This window comes from Humulus lupulus, chromosome 9, assembly GCF_963169125.1.
Source record: "Humulus lupulus chromosome 9, drHumLupu1.1, whole genome shotgun sequence".
NCBI classification, from domain to species: Eukaryota; Viridiplantae; Streptophyta; class Magnoliopsida; order Rosales; family Cannabaceae; genus Humulus; species Humulus lupulus.
The window spans coordinates 73,862,035-73,881,687 of NC_084801.1; the positions used below are offsets into that span (position 1 = coordinate 73,862,035).

General features: G+C 42.0%; 1 pseudogene; it reads left to right on the plus strand.

Moving 5' to 3' along the window:
* Window positions 1–268: 268 nt before the first annotated feature.
* LOC133799804 (exosome complex component RRP45B-like) overlaps window positions 269–19,653 on the plus strand; it is a 42,564-nt pseudogene continuing 23,179 nt past the window's right edge.

The window sequence follows — 19,653 nt, forward strand, 5'->3', positions numbered from 1 at the left end:
CCGGACGTCGTGGAGGATCTTTGTGGATGGTTCATCCAATGACAACGGGTCTGGAGCTGGAATCATCTTGATATCCCCCGAGGGACATAGATTCCACTCGGCACTGAGATTCGGGTTCAAGGCCTCCAACAAAGAGGCCGAATACGAAGTGTTACTGGCTGGACTGAGGGTAGCCCGAGAGTTGAAGGCGGGCTCCGTCCAGTGCTTCAGTGACTCCCAGCTCGTGGTAAACTAGGTTTCAGGCGAATATCAAGCACGGGGACCCAAGATGGCCGCTTACTTGGCAAAGGTAAAGGCTGGGCTGTCCGCGTTTGAGCAAGGCTCGATCGAACAGATACCTCTGGAACAGAATGCTAATGCAGATGCTCTTGCCAAGCTCGCCACCTCCGAAGAGACGGAGAGCTTGGGGTTGGTACCAATAGAATTCATGGAAAAACCAAGTATAGAAGGAGACGGGACAGAGGTCGAGATGATCGATGCCAGGCCGTCCTGGATAACCCCCATCCTTGAATATCTCATCGAGGGCAAACTGCCCGAAGGACGTAACGACGCATGGTGAGTCCTGTATCAAGCTCCAAGATATATGATAGTCGATGGTGTGTTGTACCGACGCGGGCACTCCCTACCTCTCCTCCGATGTGTTCTTCCAGATGAGGCAAAGACCATCCTGCAGGAGGTGCACGAGGGTTTCTGCGGAGACCACGCTGGGGGGCAAAGTTTGGCCTTAAAGGTCCTTAGGCAGGGATATTATTGGCCAACTTTGTCCAAGGACTTGATCTCATACGTGAAGAAATGCGACAAGTGCCAGCGATTCTCTGCGGTTGCCCGAGCTCCTCCAGTAGAGCTGAAGATGATCTCGTCCCCATGGCCATTCGCTGTTTGGGGAATCGATTTGGTGGGCGCCCTCCCTACTGGAAAAGGCGGGGTCCGCTACGCCGTGGTAGCCATCGACTTTTTCACGAAGTGGGCTGAGGCAGAACCTCTGGCAACGATAACGTCCAAAAAGGTGCTTGACTTCGTGGTTAAAAGCATTATCTGTCGATTCGGTCTGCCCAAGAAGATTGTCTCCGATAACGGTACTCAGTTCGACAGCGACCTGTTCACCGAGTTCTGTGAAAGATACGGAATCGTCAAAAGTTTCTCCTCCGTGGCATATCCTCAGGCGAATGGCCAGGTTGAAGCTATCAACTAGACTCTAAAGGCGAGCCTTAAGAAGAGATTAGATGAGGCAAAGGGAGTCTGGCCAGAACAACTCCCCCAGGTCCTATGGGCATATCGGACCTCGCATCGGACTCCTACGGGTCATACTCCTTTTTCCCTAACCTTTGGGAGTGAGGCAGCCCTCCCCGTGGAGGTTAAAGTGCTTTCGCATAGGGTCCAGTCTTACAACAAGGATCGCAACTATGAGCTACTGTGCAATTCCCTTGACCAAGTTGATGAAAGGCGAGAAGATTCGCAACTCCAGCTTGCCCATTATCAGTAGAAAATCACTCACTACTTAAACTCCAAAGTTAGAAAGCGCGCCTTCAGCATTGGCAACCTGGTCCTAAGGAGAGTCTTCCTAGCCAGTAAAGATCCCAAAGATGGAGTCTTGGGACCAAACTGGGAAGGACCATATCAAGTCATCGAGGTCATTAAGGAGGGGACTTATAAATTAGCTCGACTTGATGGAGGGGCAATCCCGCGGACTTCGAACGCCATCCATTTAAAGAAATATTATCAATGATTCACTTGTAAGGCCTGGAAGGCCACTTTTTATGTATTAAGCAATGAGAATCAACTTTTTGTTTATATTTGTACATGTTTTCAAGTGTAATCTAGAGTAACCAAGAAAGACCCTTTCCCAGTTACTTGGGGGGCATATGGTACCTGGATATAACCAGGTCTCCTTAATGACTTAGAAGTTGACCCATATCGATTGACCGTTGTTTTTCTTAAAAAAAAAAACGCGAGATATTGATAGGTGTTAACGCCAACTAAGTCCTATCCTGGATATAACCGGGTCATAAAACTTAGAAGTTAATTTACATCTGTTGATCGTTGTTCTTCCTAAAGAGCTCGAGATATGGATAAAAGTTAACATGAACTAAGTTTTCAAATTAAGTTCCTGGATATAACCGGGTCATAAAACTTAGAAGTTAATTTAAATCTGTTGATCGTTGTTCTTCCTAAAGAGCTCGAGATATGGATAAAAGTTAACACGAACTAAGTTTTCAAATTAAGTTCCTGGATATAACCGGGTCATAAAACTTAGAAGTTAATTTAAATCTGTTGATCGTTGTTCTTCCTAAAGAGCTCGAGATATGGATAAAAGTTAACACGAACTAAGTTTTCAAATTAAGTTCCTGGATATAACCGGGTCGTAAAACTTAGAAGTTAATTTAAATCTGTTGATCGTTGTTCTTCCTAAAGAGCTCGAGATATGGATAAAAGTTAACACGAACTAAGTTTTCAAATTAAGTTCCTGGATATAACCAGGTCATAAAACTTAGAGGTTAATTTAAATCTGTTGATCGTTGTTCTTCCTAAAGAGCTCGAGATATGGATAAAAGTTAACACAAACTAAGTTTTCAAATTAAGTTCCTGGATATAACCGGGTCATAAAACTTAGAAGTTAATTTAAATCTGTTGATCGTTGTTCTTCCTAAAGAGCCCGAGATATGGATAAAAGTTAACACGAACTAAGTTTTCAAATTAAGCTCCTGGATATAACCGGGTCATAAAACTTAGAAGCTAATTTAAATCTATTTGATCGTTGTTCTTCCTAAAGAGCTCAAGATATGGATAAAAGTTAACGCGAACTAAGTTTCTCAAAAAAAATTCATTGTAACCAAAGTGCGAAAAGACAAGAAGATCAATTAAAAACATAAAACCAAATTGTCTCGAGGTAGAAGCACCTCATGCAAAGGTTACACAAAAAATAATAAAAAATAGTGAAGGGCACAAGAGAGGAAAAGCCCTAAGCTTCGCCAGGTGGCCCCTTGGAGGTCGCCGTCTCGCCTTGCTCAGCTGCACCAGAGCCCTCCCCGGCCTCGGAAGGCGCCTCTTTGTCGAGGCGAGCCTGGAACTTCACCAACAAGCGCTCCCAAAGACTCGCTGACAAAAAGGAGTAGTCAGCATCCGGGTTGTAGGCCCATCAATGATAGAACAGGTCTTCCAAGGCCTTCTCCGAAGTTGCCTGCTCGGCCTCCAGGGCGGCCTTGGCCTCAACCTTCGCGGTATCTAGGTTTGTCCGCGAGGTGGCGAGGGAGGTCTCGAGCTGTTGGACCTTCGAGCGGGTCTTCTCCAACTTGGCCTTCGAGGTCGCCAAGGCATCCTTAGCCGCCTTATCCGCTTGAAGACAGGTCTGGTGCTTGGTCCTCATATCCTCGAGCTGAGTTTTGGCCCTGACGATGCTCCGGTGAAGAGCGACGACGGCCTGCGAAAAATGAAAGATAAATTGCCTTAAGAGGAAAAATAGGGCAAAGTGTAATGGTAAAAGCTTTAAAAGAATAGGGAAGCTTACCGTTAGGGTCATGCCCATTGAAGACTCCATTACGCCAACCGGGCTCATTGTCTCAATGGCCTAGAGCTCCTTCTCGGTGAACTTGTATATATGGCTGACGGCGTAGTTCGCCGACTCATACACCGTTCCCTGGAAGGCCTCTGGGATCTTCATGGGGATTGAGTGGGATGCAGACCTCGGGGGAGAAAATCGCCGAAGCCCCGGCCTCCATTTTTGAGTCCCGGATGGTGATAGGAGCTCGCGGAGGAGGTGGGGGCATATTGATCCCACAAGCGGCAGGAGGATTACTTCCCACGATCTGAGCGGGGGGGAGCTGCTCCTTCTCCTTTGCAGGATATTTAGTGGGAGTTCCAGCAGGTTTCTTCAAGGTCCGGAGCTTCTTCATCTTTGGCCCAGAGGCCCCGGCGAACGCACCTCGCAGGCTCTCTTCGGGCTGAGACATCTCTTCTTCCAAAACAAAAACATGGTTAGTACGAAATTTAGCAATCATATAGAAACCAAAAACAAAGAGGGAAAAAGAATAATCAAAGTACACGCATGGTCAGGGAACTTACAGGATATTTGATTGGAAGATGGATGAAGGTGTCGCCTAGGTAGGGGCTTCGCCGGAATACTTGTCCTAAGCTTTGGAGGAGTCCTCACGCCTGAGCTTCTTGGATGCAGAAAATGGCGGCCACAAAGAAGAGGGTTTTTCTTCTGAGATAAAGGGAGAAGAAGGAGAGAGTTTCTGAGAAATTTCGAGTAAAAGGGTGGCCCATGCATAGGGTGGCCACCCCTTTTATATATACGCGAAGGGTCACGTTAGAATGGTCGTTGGGTGGCCCTGATGTGGGATCCAAGGCCCTCCACTCGAAATATGAAACGATGACTGGGCGTAGGCTAGGCCATTAAATGCGGTTCTCGGAAGACGTACTGTCGCCAACCACGATGTTCCACATGTCAAATGCCTGCGTAAAGAGTGGAAGGCGAAGAGTTCGTGTGGAAGCCTAAAAGCCCCTACTGTGGCGTAATCCGACGTCGTGTGCCACGAGCAGGGGCTTGGGGTGCAGATGTACGCCCTGATTTTCCCACGGGCTGATTAGCAAGCTGAGCTGCGGCCTAACCTTGATTATCTCGCGGACATCCCTCGCAACAAGAGCTGCGTCCTAAGGTCATACCTCCTCAGCTCGAGGATGGTTGGGGGTTCGCCTCTGATAACTTATAGACAGAGGCCGAGCTACGACGACCGAAGGTCGGGTCAAGCATCCAGCCCGCAGTACGAGCTGGGGTTGAAGGCTGTGACCCTTTATAAAGTCAGCCACGCAAGGTAAACGTGCATATATAAGACATCACGTGTCTGATATATCCCTGACTTCTCGGACACGCAGCAGGAACGTTCGTATTCAGACACCCTCAACTAGGATGGGCCGTGCGGCCCAATATCCCCTTACCTATTGATTTGAGCACACTTATGTGTCAAGTTTAGGAATTAATCATGAATGTCACAGAGTCGACATGATGGGTAAGAAGGTCACGGGATGGCCTTCTTACCAACTCCCAGGTGCCTTCTCCTATAAATATGGAGACCTTGGGAGTTGATAAGGGTTGGGTTCTCTCTTCTAAAAAACACCCTATAATTGTATCCCCTGAATATAGCAATAATATCGACTAGTGGAGTAGAAGGATTTTAACCTTCGAACCACTTAAAAACGTGTCTCGGGTAGCCATTTCTTTTTCCTAAGATCATATATCTGTTTCAGTTCACCTTTAGCACTAATCCCTTTCTCTTCTTTTCTAAATTTCCTATTGGCGAAGAACCGCGTCAACAATACCCAAATCATCATCCAATCTCAAAAGTAAGCCTAGAATTCTTATTCACATAGCCTAAACATCACAAAAAATCAATAAACAACTCCATACACTCATCAACACTCAAAATCAAACTATTTAGAAACTTCAATTCACAACAAAATTCAGCAGAAAGATTTAGTTTAGAAACTTACATCTGTACTAAATTTGACCCTGAGCCACTTCTCAACATAGCTAGCTTCAAATTCTTCACTTCCTTAGCCCAGGATCCTCAAATTTCTCCAAAAAAAAAATCTCCAAGCATCATAGAGAGCGAGGGAGAACCGAAGGAGAGAGGGAGAGACTTAGAGCTGAAGATCTGTTTTGTCTTCTACTTAATTCTAGTATTTCCTCTAGCCACCAGCTACTTAAGTGTGTTTAAATCTATCCCTAGCCCAAAAATTCCAAAAAGTCCAACATGTCCAAATAATTTCTAAATTACTACCCATTACCCATAAAATTTTGAACACCAACTGTGTTCCCAAAATACCCCTAGGCTCCTCCCGAGCAGGGTATTCGACCACGTTGTGACTATTTAGGTACACCGCTCCATAGGATCGTCTCAGATCGCACATCACAAATATATCACCACTCATTCATTGTATCAATCACGATATACACATATATCACATTTATGCTCTCAACGGGCTAAAATTACAAATACACCCTTAATAACCAAATGGGGCCATCATGCATATTTATTTCACCTAAACATGTATTTCTAATCGCATAATCATTAAATTCACATATTAACATAATTAAATCAATTATTGCCCTACTGGCACGCTAATCAACTCCCTAAGCCTTATTAGCAAATTTGGGACCCTACACTGGCGGAACTTGCTATCTAAGAAAACAAATTTCTTCCTCTTAACTCTGAAGTCTATCTTGCATGTAAGCAAGCTACTACTGCCAGTTCTCAGGGCCTGGCTGAGGGTTCTGGCCCTAGTCATCATCTCTAGCCTCGATCCTGGTGTCGGCTAGTCAAATAGATTGCCTTGGAGGGATAACTCTCCAAGGTTATCTATAATCAACGACTCGGTTGGTCGGTCAATAATAATAGGTTTTTGAAATTACCCCACGGTCTAGTGTCGATACTCAAACAACATAATACAACTACAATGAGAACAAGCATTTTCACAATTATTCACATACCGTAGCAATGCTAATAAGCGTGCCTTGCTGATAGCAGTCAAGAGCTAGGCCCTATCAATATATCTCATGCTTCCTAATAAATATGCAGATAAGTCATTTATATTTCATCTAAACAATAAAACATGTAAAGACATATATGGTTACCAAACCCTGAGTTGAGCTTGTCTTTAGCAATGAGTGTACATGCCCAGCAAGTCTTCAAGAACCCTTAAACCTAGACCGCTCGGATACCAAGTTGTAATGCCCTGGATAGCCAAGACCATTAAACTATGTATTTTAAATAGTGCAGGACTTTCTACTCAAGTCGTTTGGACATAAATGTGTTACTAGGCTCAATTAACAGATTAAGGTTAAAAGATTATGATCAGAAAATAGTTGTTTTTCATTAAAAAGTAAGAGTTTGTACACACGATCCCAAAAAGTTATTTACAAGGCAATTACAACCCTCAAAATAAAAGCAACTAAAGCTAGCCTAAGCAGCAAAATACAATCCTTATCAATCCCTTAGCCGTGGTGGTCAAGCAGCTGGTGATGTACACACTGCCCCAGATTTTCCTTTCCCTTACATGCACCACATAGCACCCGTCAGCCAAGGATCAGTATGAAAACTTAATTCAACAGGCACAAATAAGCAACAATATATGAACAGTAAACTTAAATCAACAAATTCAATCAACAACAAGATATAAGCAATAACCTTAGCAATAATATTCAGCTCAATCCAATAGATAAACCAATCTCATCAACAAATATAATTAGTTAAGTGCAAACAACACTTTTGTTTATAGTATAATGTTCAGGCCCAACAACCTTAGGCTGACTCCTCTGGTCTTATAGCTAACCCTGCTAGGCTTAGGCTAGGCTGCATTCCGCACGCTTGCTATCGGCCCCCAGTGCCCTTAGGCCGGCCTTTAGAATAGATATAAGCCTAAATATACATTCCACAACAAGCAATCAGAGGTAGCATATACAAGCATGCCTATCCAGATATTCTTAGATACAGATAAAATCACAAGCATAACATATTCGTTAACAGGGGTCTAAGCCCCATTTACAACCCGGGTACAGTTTTCTTACCTTGAGTCCCGAGTTGAAGATGTAAGGCGGTCCTGAGCACAATCCTCAATCTCGAGTCTTAACGGTAATCCTAGTCACAAAGCAATAATAGATAACCATCAGAACCAAAACAGATTAAAAGCCTCAAAATAATATACTAGCCTCCAGAACCTAGAATTCTACTAAACCAGGTAGTAGGATCCTTCCCGAGCCCTTAAATTTGGGTTCCCGAGCTTAAAACCCTATTCTAGCCCTTAATCCCAATTTGAGCCACAGCCCAGCCCCTTAGGGCCGTGGTGCGCTACATCTCAAAGAGCCTTGGTGCTCTCTTCAGGGGGAAACGGGCCATGGTGCCCCCTATTTGAGCCATGACGCCTGGACAGTTTTAGAGGCTCCCAAGCCTCCTGGTTCATATGGGTGCTGACGCCTGAAGAACAGGGTCGCGGCTCGAGGCCCAAAACCCAAAAACCAATTCCTCAAAATCCATCCAAATCAAAACATACACATGATTTATAATCCATTTTAAACATAGAATTTCATCAACAACACAAGACTATCAAAAAGTTGTCATCAAAAAACTCTAAACACCCTCAAACACCAAAATAATTCAAATACAATGGTTGTTGTGTATTTTAAACACGGTACAAAATTTTAATCAATTTTGTCTATTAAACCATTAAATGTGATCTAGAATATTGCCAAATTCAGATCGCTTTGGGCAGGTATGTATGATGTTATACTTAGTACATTTTATGTCTTTGAAAAATTCAATTTTGGCATAGATTTGGGAAATGAATAATTTGGTGGCTTTCTTGAGCCCGTGTTTTCATAATAATTCCAAACAAAACTAAGCTGGCAAGAAAAATCGAAGCAGAAAAGGCCTAAATAATAAAAGGGTAGCTATTAAGAAAAATTTTATGAAAATAACCTGATCTAAAAGATTTCCTATGACTATAAAAAAAAATGCATCTACAAGTTTACAAAATAGTTAAGAGAATCTTATAAAGAGCGTGGGTAATACGAATTCATACCGAGGGAATTTACCTCGAACAAGCCAAAAAGGCATATTTTCCATAAGTTAAAGGCCTAATTACAAGGGATGCAATGATCCCAAAAGAAAGAAGGAAAATTGTAACGACCCGAATTTGCTAATCAGGCTTAGGGCCTTGATTAGTGTGCCTGGAGGGCAATAAGTGGTCTAGATATGCTTATATGTGAATCTATGTGTATATATGATTATGATGCATGTTAATTGAGTTAAATGTGATAAATGAAATATATGTTGTATATGTGTGATATGTCTGTACAGCACGATCCGAGACAGTCCTGGGGAGCAGTTAGCCAGGGGGTCACAACGGGGTTGAGATTCGGACTCGGGGCGAGTCGAGGGGTAATTCTGGTATTAGCTGAGTTATGGGATTATCGGGACATAGAAATAAATATTTGGAGATGTATTTGAGGATAGAATGTCTAGGCGGGAATATTTGGGGAATTTACCATTTTTGCCCTCGGGGACGTTTTGGTACCCCGAGCCTTGAGGTAACCTTTAGAATTAAGTCATATAAAACAAATAAATGAAATGGAATTGTACAGAAACTGAGGGAAACCGACTCATATCTTCCTTGGAACTGAGAAATAGCTTTTTGTCTCTCTCTTTCACTCTCTCTAAGGCTAAACTTGAAGAAACTTAAAGGAATTGCTTGGAAAATTGAAGGGGTTCTGCTGGGAAACTCTAGGGGCTTGAAGCATTGGGATTGAGGATCAAAATTCTGGGATTAAGCTCCGCAAGGTAAACTTTAAACACTAAGGTCTAGTCTTTAATTTTCTGCTGGTTTAGAGGTTTGCATGTAGTTAAGCTTGCTTAATCTTTGGGTGTTTTAGGTAAGTTTTGGAGCATGCTTTGATGAGGTTTTGATGTTGTTTCTGTGCTGGAGTAACTGTGTTGAATATTTAGGAGTCTTAGTTTGGTTTTGGTGATAATTGGCTTGAAGAAGGGATGAAAAGTTGATGGAAATTCTGGGTTTGCTGTTAGTGCCGCAGCCCTAGGAGGGGTGTGCCGCGGCCCGCATGCGCGCACAGCCGTGGGAGAATGAAGGAATTTGGGCGCGCCGCGGCCCGTGTGTTGGTCAGTGGAGAGCTAGCCTCTGTTTTGAGGCTAGCCGCGGCTCTAGGGGGGTGGGGCCGTGGCCCTTAGTGTCAGTGAGGAATTTTATGATATTTTTGACTTGGAAACTTTAAGGGGAAGGCTCGGGATGGATTTTATCACTCGGAGTGATAGAATTCAAGATCCCGGAGGTTAGGGTTACGGTTCGAGGTTATTTGTTGGGTTGGAATTTGATGGTCGGATATTGTTATGTGTTGTGACTAGGGTTTTGGCAAGGCTCACGTTAGCAGACTGTGCTCGGGGCATCGGTGCTCAGGAAGCTCGGAACTCAGGTAAGGAAACCCCTGTTTCCATAGAGCTCGTGTGCAGGGTTGAGCCCATTGTATTGAACGGAAGTGATATGCAGGGCCGAGCCCTATATATATATGTTGGTATTGCAGAGCATGGCTCTTTATTTATTTATGTTTGAATTCTGTGCTTGTTGCTATATGGTGTTTGATATTATATGTGTGATCGGCAAGAGTCGGGAGCGGTGTAGACCGAGAACGGCGTGGGGCCGGGAACGGCGTCAGACACGTTGAGTGCAAGGCCGAGAACGGCAAAGGGCCGGGAGCAGCGTTGAGCACGAGGGGTGCGAGTTGCCAGGGCGAGTCCCTAAAAGGATACCTGGGATATCCTCACGGCGTGGTCCGCAAACCTAGGGCTTGGTAAACGCCTGGGCGGCTAGGTCGTATGTGTTTAGCCATTGGTGGTCTGTTTATATGTTTGGCTTGTATTTTGTATATGTTATCTGTTTTGGGTTTTCTTGCTGGGCTTCGGCTCACAGATGCTCTGTGGTGCAGGTAAGGGTAAAGAGAAGATCAACCAACCATGAGCACAGCTGGTGTGAGGTGGCGTGTACATGTCCGGCCAGCCTGGCTGCCACAGCTAGGGGATTTTGGGAGATGTTTGTAAGGGAACTTAGGTTTTGTCGTCTAGTCGACTCTGATCAGTTTTGTGTTGTAAATATTTTCTAAACTTTGTTTTGGGATCCCAAGTGTAAACCTTTATGATTAGCAATGAAATCTACTTTCTCTAATGTTTTCTTTTAATTATGGCTTAGTTACACGTTTTTGATTTAAAACCTCGATTATCGAGTTACGGCACAATTTTAAACACACTTAGTGATGGCTCTAAGGAAGTAGGGCGTTACAAAAATCCTCCTCAACGATGTTCAGCTCCAGTTCCTCGAGACGACACCTCTTCCTCCCTACCATTAGTAGTAGCTTTGGCAGTCTCAATAGTCTCTGTGGGCTCTCGGGCAAGGAAATCATTGGGCTTGGCTAAGTATCAATCCAAGAGCTCTTCGTTGAGAAATAAATAATCAACATCTTGGTTGAAGCACCGTACCTAATAGAAAATGTCCTCAACAGATTGGTTCACCTTGGCCTTCAAGGATTCAACCTTAGACTTAAGTCCCTCCTGGGCCAGTTCTTTAGAGCTCTTCTCATTGTCTCGAGTTATGTTGAGTTCCTTGTGGTGTCGATTCACCTCTCCCTTGAGAAAGTATTCCTCCCCTCGAGTTCAATGTTCCTCTCAAGGAGCAGACTATACTTTTCCTCAGAGTGAGTTTTCCCCTTCTCGACCTCCTCCAGCTAGGATTTAATTATGTTCTCAGCTCTGATTTGGGCCATGAACTCCTACAAAAATAAATCAAAGTGGTCAAATGCATGAAGTTATCAGGAGTATTGAATATAACACAGTGTTGATCTGAGGACTTACGGTCAGGTGCATCCTCGACGCTTCACAAAATATGCTAGTAGGAGTCGCACTTTCAATTCTGTTCAGCTCTCGCTCTAGAAATTGGTCTACATGGATGAGTAGGTCATTCACAAGAGCTAGGACAGAACCATGATGGCATTCGGGGAACTTTGCCAATTCCAAAATAGGTCGAGGAACGAAGGGAACCAGAGGAGGAGCGAGCTAAGTTGTGATGACCTTCTCCTTGCAGAGGAACTGTAATGCCCTACTTCCTTAGAGCCATTACTAAGTGAGTTTTAAAAGAAACTTTGTGCAAAGAACTCGCTAACCGAGGTTTTTTTAAAACAAAGGTGTGCCTAAGCAAAAGTTAAGGCTGTAATCTTTAAAATGCATAGTTTCATTGAAAAATTCTAGTATTTAACATTTGGGATCCCAAAATAATGTTTGAAAACTATTTACAATTTAAAATAAGTTTACAGTTGATTAATTATTAAAATCACAGATTATTACAGCCATTTCTCGAGTAAACCCCCAACCAAAGCAGTCGGGCAGGCCAAACATGTACGCGTCGCTTCACGCTCTCTATACTCATGGCTGATTGACTCAATCTTTGCCCTTACCTGCAACACAGAGCACCCGTGAGCCGAAGCCCAGCAAGGAAACTCATACAGTATATAACATATGCGAATTATATAGATAACATATCAGATTATCCACAGATAAACAAGTATTCCATCAAACTAAACAAACACGGCCATGTCGTCCCAGAGGCATTACCAGAGCCTGGGGCCTCTGTCCTCACCATAAGGATATCACATGTATCCATTGGGGTCACACCCTGACTACCATCACTTCACGTGCTTGGTGTTACTTCCGGCCCCACTGCCGTTCTCGGCCTTTCGCCGTTCTCGGCTCCTTGCCATTTCATTCTACTATAATCACAAATAGTCTAACACAAATAATATTCAAACCTATATCAATTGAATTAAGTCTGTACCCTAACATGTAATGCAATATAGGGCCGTGCCCTGCAATCACACCATGGGCCCATGCCCTGTCCTACGGGTGTTATAGTTTTCTTACCTGTCAATTTGATAGCTTTCACCACTTGACTCCTTGAGCACGATCCCACTCGAGCCCTAGCGCACACCTAAACACATCCATAGGTCAAAGTCATCACCGAACCTTAAGTCTGAAAACCTAGCCTCGGGACCAATCCCGAGCCCCCCGAGATGTCCTAGATCCACAAAACAAGGTGGTGGAATCGAACCCCGAACCCTAGGTCGAAATCCCTCAAAAATAACCCAAAAACCCCTTTCTGGGAACAGCGTAGTGCTACAACGCTCTAAAGAGGGCGCTATAGCGCTACAGGCAGAACGGACATCCCCAGAAATAGGGCCTAGCCCTACAGCGCCCAAAGACTAGCGCTGTAGCGCTAGTTGCAGGCAGGCAACCCTCATTTTCTTTTTCTGCGATTTTTTTGAGCCAATCTCAACCCAAACTTCCCCAAATCTTTACCAAACTCAAAATCAAGCTTATAAAAACTCTCCACTCATCCCAAGCATCCCCAAATCTTAAAACCCAAGCTCATGCATCCCAAATCTCAAGATTCACCATAGATGAACCCTAAACCCAGAAATTCAGTCAAACATCAAGTTAAAGGCTTAGAATTCATACCGTTGATGCAATTTTGACTTTGATTCAACTCCTAGACCTCCTTAGCTTGCTCTTCTCAAAGCTTGCGTAGAAATTCCCCTAAGATTCCTATCAATCCAGCTTAGATACACAGCCCAAACCAGTCAAAACCCAAAACTAAAAACTCTAAAAACTTACCTCAAACATTGATGTGATCTTGCTAATCCCTTGCCAAATCTTCAAGCATAGCTTAGGATCCTTGATGCTCAGCCTATCCTAGCTCTCCTCTAAGCTTTGCTCCAAGAAATTTGAAGAGAACCGGTGCTAGAATCCTCAAACCGCCCCTTTTGGAAAACCCTCTGTTTTTCTCTCTTTTCTTTTTCTTCCTTTTTCTTTCTTTTCCTCCAGATTTCTCACACTCTCTAACAATCCCACTCACTATATAAAGCCTCATTTAATCTATCCCTAAGAAGTCTAATGACCAAAATGCCCTCCCTATAAATTCTAAACTCTTTTTGTCCACATAGGGCCATTTTAGTCATTTTACCCAATTCCCGCTAACTCCTCAAGTGTCTCTAATATTTTCCCGCTTGCTTCCCAATACCTGCTAAATCACCAAATATATATACCTCATTATCAAAATTAACCTCAACATATTCTCTAAACTTCCTGTTTATACCCCCAGGCTCGCCCCGAGCCGGGTATAAATTCCCGCCATGACTTTTCCGCTAATCCGCTCTCTGGGATCGTCTCGAGTCACAAATCACAGATACATCCACATACCACTGTGGTCTCAACAATCATCTCATATCAATACAGTTATGCCCAAAATGGCCAAAATTACAATCATGCCCTTCTAACACAATCAGGGCCTACATGCATCTCAAATATTCAAATAGTCATATAACATGCTTTAAATCATAATCATGCATTTTACTCATTAAAGTCACACATAAATCCCATCATGCCCTCCTGGCACACTAATCAAGGCCCTTAAGCCTTATTAGCGAATTTGGGTCGTTACACGAACCGCCAACCCCAGGGCTGAAGCCTTTCTTAGTAACCCGTGCCCTTTCTATAGCTATGCCGGTAAAGGTGAAGGCCGATGCTAGGTCACTCATATTTTCTCCCAAAAATAACATAGGCAATTAGTAAAGCTTAATAAAATATGTTAAAACAAGAGAATAGTTAATGATCCTACCGTCTGAGCTAGTGGATGAATCTATCAATATTGGTTACAAAATAGGGATTGGGCTAATTGCATCAAGGCTAGTAAGGTCGAGAATATTTGGTTCTGAAGGATACATAGAAGGAACATTTTCAAGCATGGGCTCATCATCTGAGCTCAGATCATATTCTCAGTGCACTAGGATTGGGAACTAAGTACTAGAGGATAGTATGGTATCATAACATACAATGTACCATACTCTTGGACCCTCCCACTCCTAAAACTAAAAGTGTTATCTTCCAGAATAGTCCCAAATGGAAAACTAAAATCGTAACCAGGCACTAAAAAATCCACGCATTCTTGGAGAGTGACATATTTATCTAGATCTATGGTTCTTGTCACAATTTTCTTTGGGTTATGTCAAACAAGAAAAACGCAGGATACTGCTAGGTTATTGTTATGTTGTGGGTTACCTTGACCAGAAGTGCAAGCGTTGGCCCCAGATTGAGCGTGTGCTAGATTTGTGTTCTAGGCAGGATGCATACGAACTAGCGAGGTGACCTTCTTAGGCTCCTCAACCACCTAAATCACGGGGAGGGCCCTTTTTCTAGTAGAACCGTGAGGATGAAAGGCCAGACTCTGACCTTCTCCTAATAACTTGAAGGTCCTCATGTTGGCATTTCTCATGATGGCCCACCAATTCTTCTCTTCGGCAGCAAGAGCAATGAGCTGGGCGTACTGAGATCTCTAGACTAGGGAAGTATAAGACCTCTTGTAAATTTTTGCATTATTGGAAAAGACAGTTAGATTGACCATTAATCCTAAAGCAAATTGAAATTTAAAGAAACATAAGGTAAATGACTCATGAGGTTTGTTGAAGTATCAATATTCGTAGGTCGCAAACCCGTTCGTCATAAAGAATATAACTTAAAAGTCACTCATATGACATGGGAGCTCGATGCAATTAGTAGTCTTGGGAAACCAAGTGAGATAATAGAATCTATCACCACCATCTTTGTATTGGGGTTAGCCTTTAAACAAAAAATAAGTATAAAATATCCTCTGGAGTGGCCGCTTCCCACTCACTCTTTTTGAATAAGAGCTTTCGTCCCACAAGGAGACGATAGGTGTTTGTGGGTAGTTGAAACAGGGAGAGCTTCAAGTAGTTCAAGAAGTCTAAAAAGTACGAGCTCAATAGAAGGAAAGCCACGACCCTCAAGTGCTCATTTCTCAAAGCTCCAAAGATGTCCTCAAACGGCGTGCAGCTCCATTCTCCTTTGGATGGAGGGCGAGCATTTCAAGGTCTTTTATATAACATGACCTTCCATGATGTTGTTAATATATTCTAATGAGTCTACCTGGGACTCAATTCCCTACGCCTCGTAAAAGTTGTCCGAGGTGGTAACAACCTCTCACTCCACAACTTGTCCAATGTGGGGAAGAGGTGTGCCTTCTGCAACATCCCACATTTTCTCTCACTCCACCCGATTCTCTCTGTCTCTTGCCTCTCACATCTGCCAGGATCGACAACCACCATCCCAGCCTCTGACGATGACACGGGGTGGCCCAGGATGAGCAGATGCCACCGTAGGTTCGACCCCGAGAGTCGATGCCCTCACGGGCGGACTAAGGCCCTCAATAAGGCCTTCAAAGTTGTAGCGACTATGTATTTTCCAAACATTTCCAACGTAATTTCGGCTAAATCAGGTCACTCTTAACCAAGCCACCACCACCATCATACTCAACAATTCTAGGCGACCAAAACCCAACTGAGGATCAAGTTTGGAAGTCATCGGAATTGAGTTTAGGTGTTCACCGGAATCCATGGATTTCGAGAGTGCATGGCTTCAATCCTGCCATTTTAGGTCCTTCCAAGATAAACAACAACCACCAACACGACATTCCCCATAACTTGACCTTCGATGCCCAGTAATATGTTTCCTGAACTACCACTATGGAGTGGTGGCGCTGTCGTCGTCGCTAGAGCTCCTCTGTGGGTCTCGGCCAGCTGTGATTTTGGGAGCTTCCAAGGTTGTTTCGAACTCTGAAAATCACTTTTTGACTCAAATTCATGTTACAAATGTCGTGGTATAAATTTTTAACCCTTTAATTATTTTATATTTTGAAAATTAATTGGGAGTTATGAAATTATAATTCGATTAATATCTTAATTGTGCATATTGGACTGTTTTGATGTGTCGAATTGTTATGTGATTTATCTGGCTACCTGAGATATATAGCATATGTGTTAATTTCAAGATATCTTATTTACAACTGTTTTGCTGTCATATTTTGTAGAAAATTTATGGATATTTATTTAAATAAATCTTGTAAGTTTTCAAAGTAATTATTGAAATATTTATATGTATCGATTTCTAAAATTAATAATTTATTTTTAAGTACATTAGACATCGTTATATATAATTAAAAATCATTTGAGTTTGGAAAGCATTTTATAAGCAATTATGTGAATAATTAATATTTGATAAATATGAAATCATTGACGAGATTTTTAAGAGGAAATTGTTATTGTACGAGTTATCACCATAATTTTTATAGTATGAATTTCTTAATAATATTAGTAATTATTTAAAGGAAACTATGATTTATAATCATTATGAATTGTGAAATAATAAGCGAATAATTTAAAAAACTTGTTGATTAAAGTTTTATGAGCATGAGCCTTTGGCTATTTTATTAATAAACGCTTCAAGTTAGGAAAAGCAATATGGGTACTATTATGGATTTTAATTCTAATTATATTGTTCACCAATGATTATGGTTATATTAATATAATTTTCGTAACAATAGAGAAGAAATTCTACTATAATTATTATGAATGGTCTTATTGTAATTATTTATGAATTATGCCAAAATTATCTACGAATAAAGATTTTGTATGGCTAAGGAATATATGCATGTTGATTTGCTTATTATTATTATTATTAAATTAGATATTTATAATAATAGTAGGAATGACTATAAATTAATTATTATTACCTAGATATGAATTTCTTTAATGGTGAGGGAATCTATGAAATTATATTTAATCTCATCGTCTTTAATATTCCGTGTTAACACACCGCCTTTAGTTCATGGACTGACGCTTATGAGAAAAGGCTCTGGCAAGAATTACAAAAGAAAAACCAGGCCATTGACTGGTTGAGGGAAGGGGGAATATGACTTGGAAGTTGCCTTTTCTTGTCAGACCAATGAAGATGGCATGAATAGTTGAAGTTGGTGCTTCTCCATTCGAAAGTAAAAATAACTTCCATCTAAGTTCCAATCTTGAGGTCTCGGTAATATTAAGATGATAATTACTATTATCATTTATGAATTTATATCATCCTGGGTATGCACTACATTTAATAGTGTATAATTTAGTGATTTAGTAATTACATCAATTACGATTCTTGGATAGGATTAAAGACTATGGAAAAAGTTTTGTTGATAGCTTTTGCTGAGCAATATTATTTATCTAAGGACTTTAGTTAAGTAGATCTCACCATATGTGATTTTTTATTTTTTGCGACTGTATATAAATTGTTTCAACTTATGTACTGAAGGATATAAGTTATATGTTGTATTTATGAGCATGTATGGATTGCCTTGTTGAATTATCTGAGATGCCTCGATAAGTGAAGGTTAGTGAATTCATAGGTATGATTGCTTCTATGAATGTGTACGTGTTGTCTGGTTATGTGATATGTGTTGTACTCTAAAATTAGCACGAGTTCAATTACTCAACTCGGGTACAACTGGTAGATGAATATCTTGAAAAATAGTCAAGTAGAATACCTGGCTAACAGTGATATGAACAGCTCGAGTTTGGGGGATAAGTAGGACGATACATAGGTTATTATCAAACCCCCACTCAAGATAACAATTGAGTTCGAGACTTATAATAACCAGATCCAACTTTGGGCGCTCTGAGCTTTCTACGAGCTAGGATTCAAATAGTCATTGAACATGAGCACGGGTGAAATATTCAGCTCGTGGAAACTTGGACAGAAGGCATACTGTAGGATCCCAATAGATTCGGAGACTCCTTATATGCTCATTAATGCCCAGGCTGTATCACATATATATCATTTATTATCCGAGATAATAAATGTATATTCCATTCTATTATCAAATAATATCCTAATGTAAATAGGAATAATTTGTATTAAATAGATAACATATTTATTCACGCGGTTACCCAAACCTATCCATGAAATTCTCCTATAAATACTAGGAACAATGGACAGGGAGGAGGACGATCATTTTTGTATTACCAAAACTCTGCCGAAATTGAGAGAGAAAAGTAATAATATTGACTCGTGGACTAGGTGGATTTTAACCAATAAACAACGTAAAAGTTTTACGTATTCGAGAGAGTGTTAATTATTTCATTACGGTATATAATTCAGCACTAATCTACCTGTTTAATTTCTTAATACACTATTGTCAAAAAATCGCATCAAGAGTTTAGTGCTTTCATTGAGAGGAAGTTAGTGCTTCAAAAGTTTCAGTCGACAATCGTCATGGTGCTCACTCGATCGATGCATGATAATTAGATGGAACAGCCTGGTGGGCAAGAAGCCCATCATACCATTGTTCCCAATGAAAGGGGCCCAGATGTTCAACAACGCCTTGGGAAACAACCAGTGGGTCAGGGTGACGCTGGAAGTTTAGCGTCACTCCCACCAAATCCTAACTCAGAATGCTTGATTGTTATTGAGATTGAAAACGCCCAATTAAGGAGCCATTTTGCTAGGGAAAATAGGCAGATCAAAGAGATCTTGGCTCGGTTACCCCCTCTTGCAACTGACGTTAATGTCGGAAAGAGGAAAAGTGGGTCTCATAAGTACCACAGGAATAACCGGTCTAAACCAAATCATTCTGTCAAAACTGCCACTTCGAGTTCTGTGCCTTCAAAGAAAAAATGCCAGAGTGCTTAGCCCACTGGTCATCACAGGGGTCACCATCAGCATGTCAATCGATTAGTAAGGACTGTGACCCCCAGCTCTGTGCCTTCTTAAGTGTTGACGGTGAAATCTCGTCAACGAAATTAGATCGGAAAACTCAAAGGTAAGTCGAGTGAGGTTTTTGTAAGAACTAAGAAAAAACTTTAAGAAAAAGTAGACACAGATATAAATGATGGAGCAAATCCTGGTATATTTCTCAATAGCCTCTCCTTACAATGAATTTTCCAACCCCCTTTCAGGTGGTCTTAGGGTTCCTTTTATAGTAGGCTCTAATGGCCTTAGATACATAGTGGTCCAGGGGACCAAGTGGTACATACGTACTGTGTCAGGGGAGTGGCTTCAGAGGTTGTGGTCGTACACCCCGTACAGAAGCAGGTGTCAGGAGGATGTCTCCACTACTTGTCGGTACCCATGTCTAATGCGTGGTGGCAGGCGTAGTGGCGCAGGAGGTAGTGGTGTCGGCTCTGACCCATGGCCGTAGACGTACGGACCA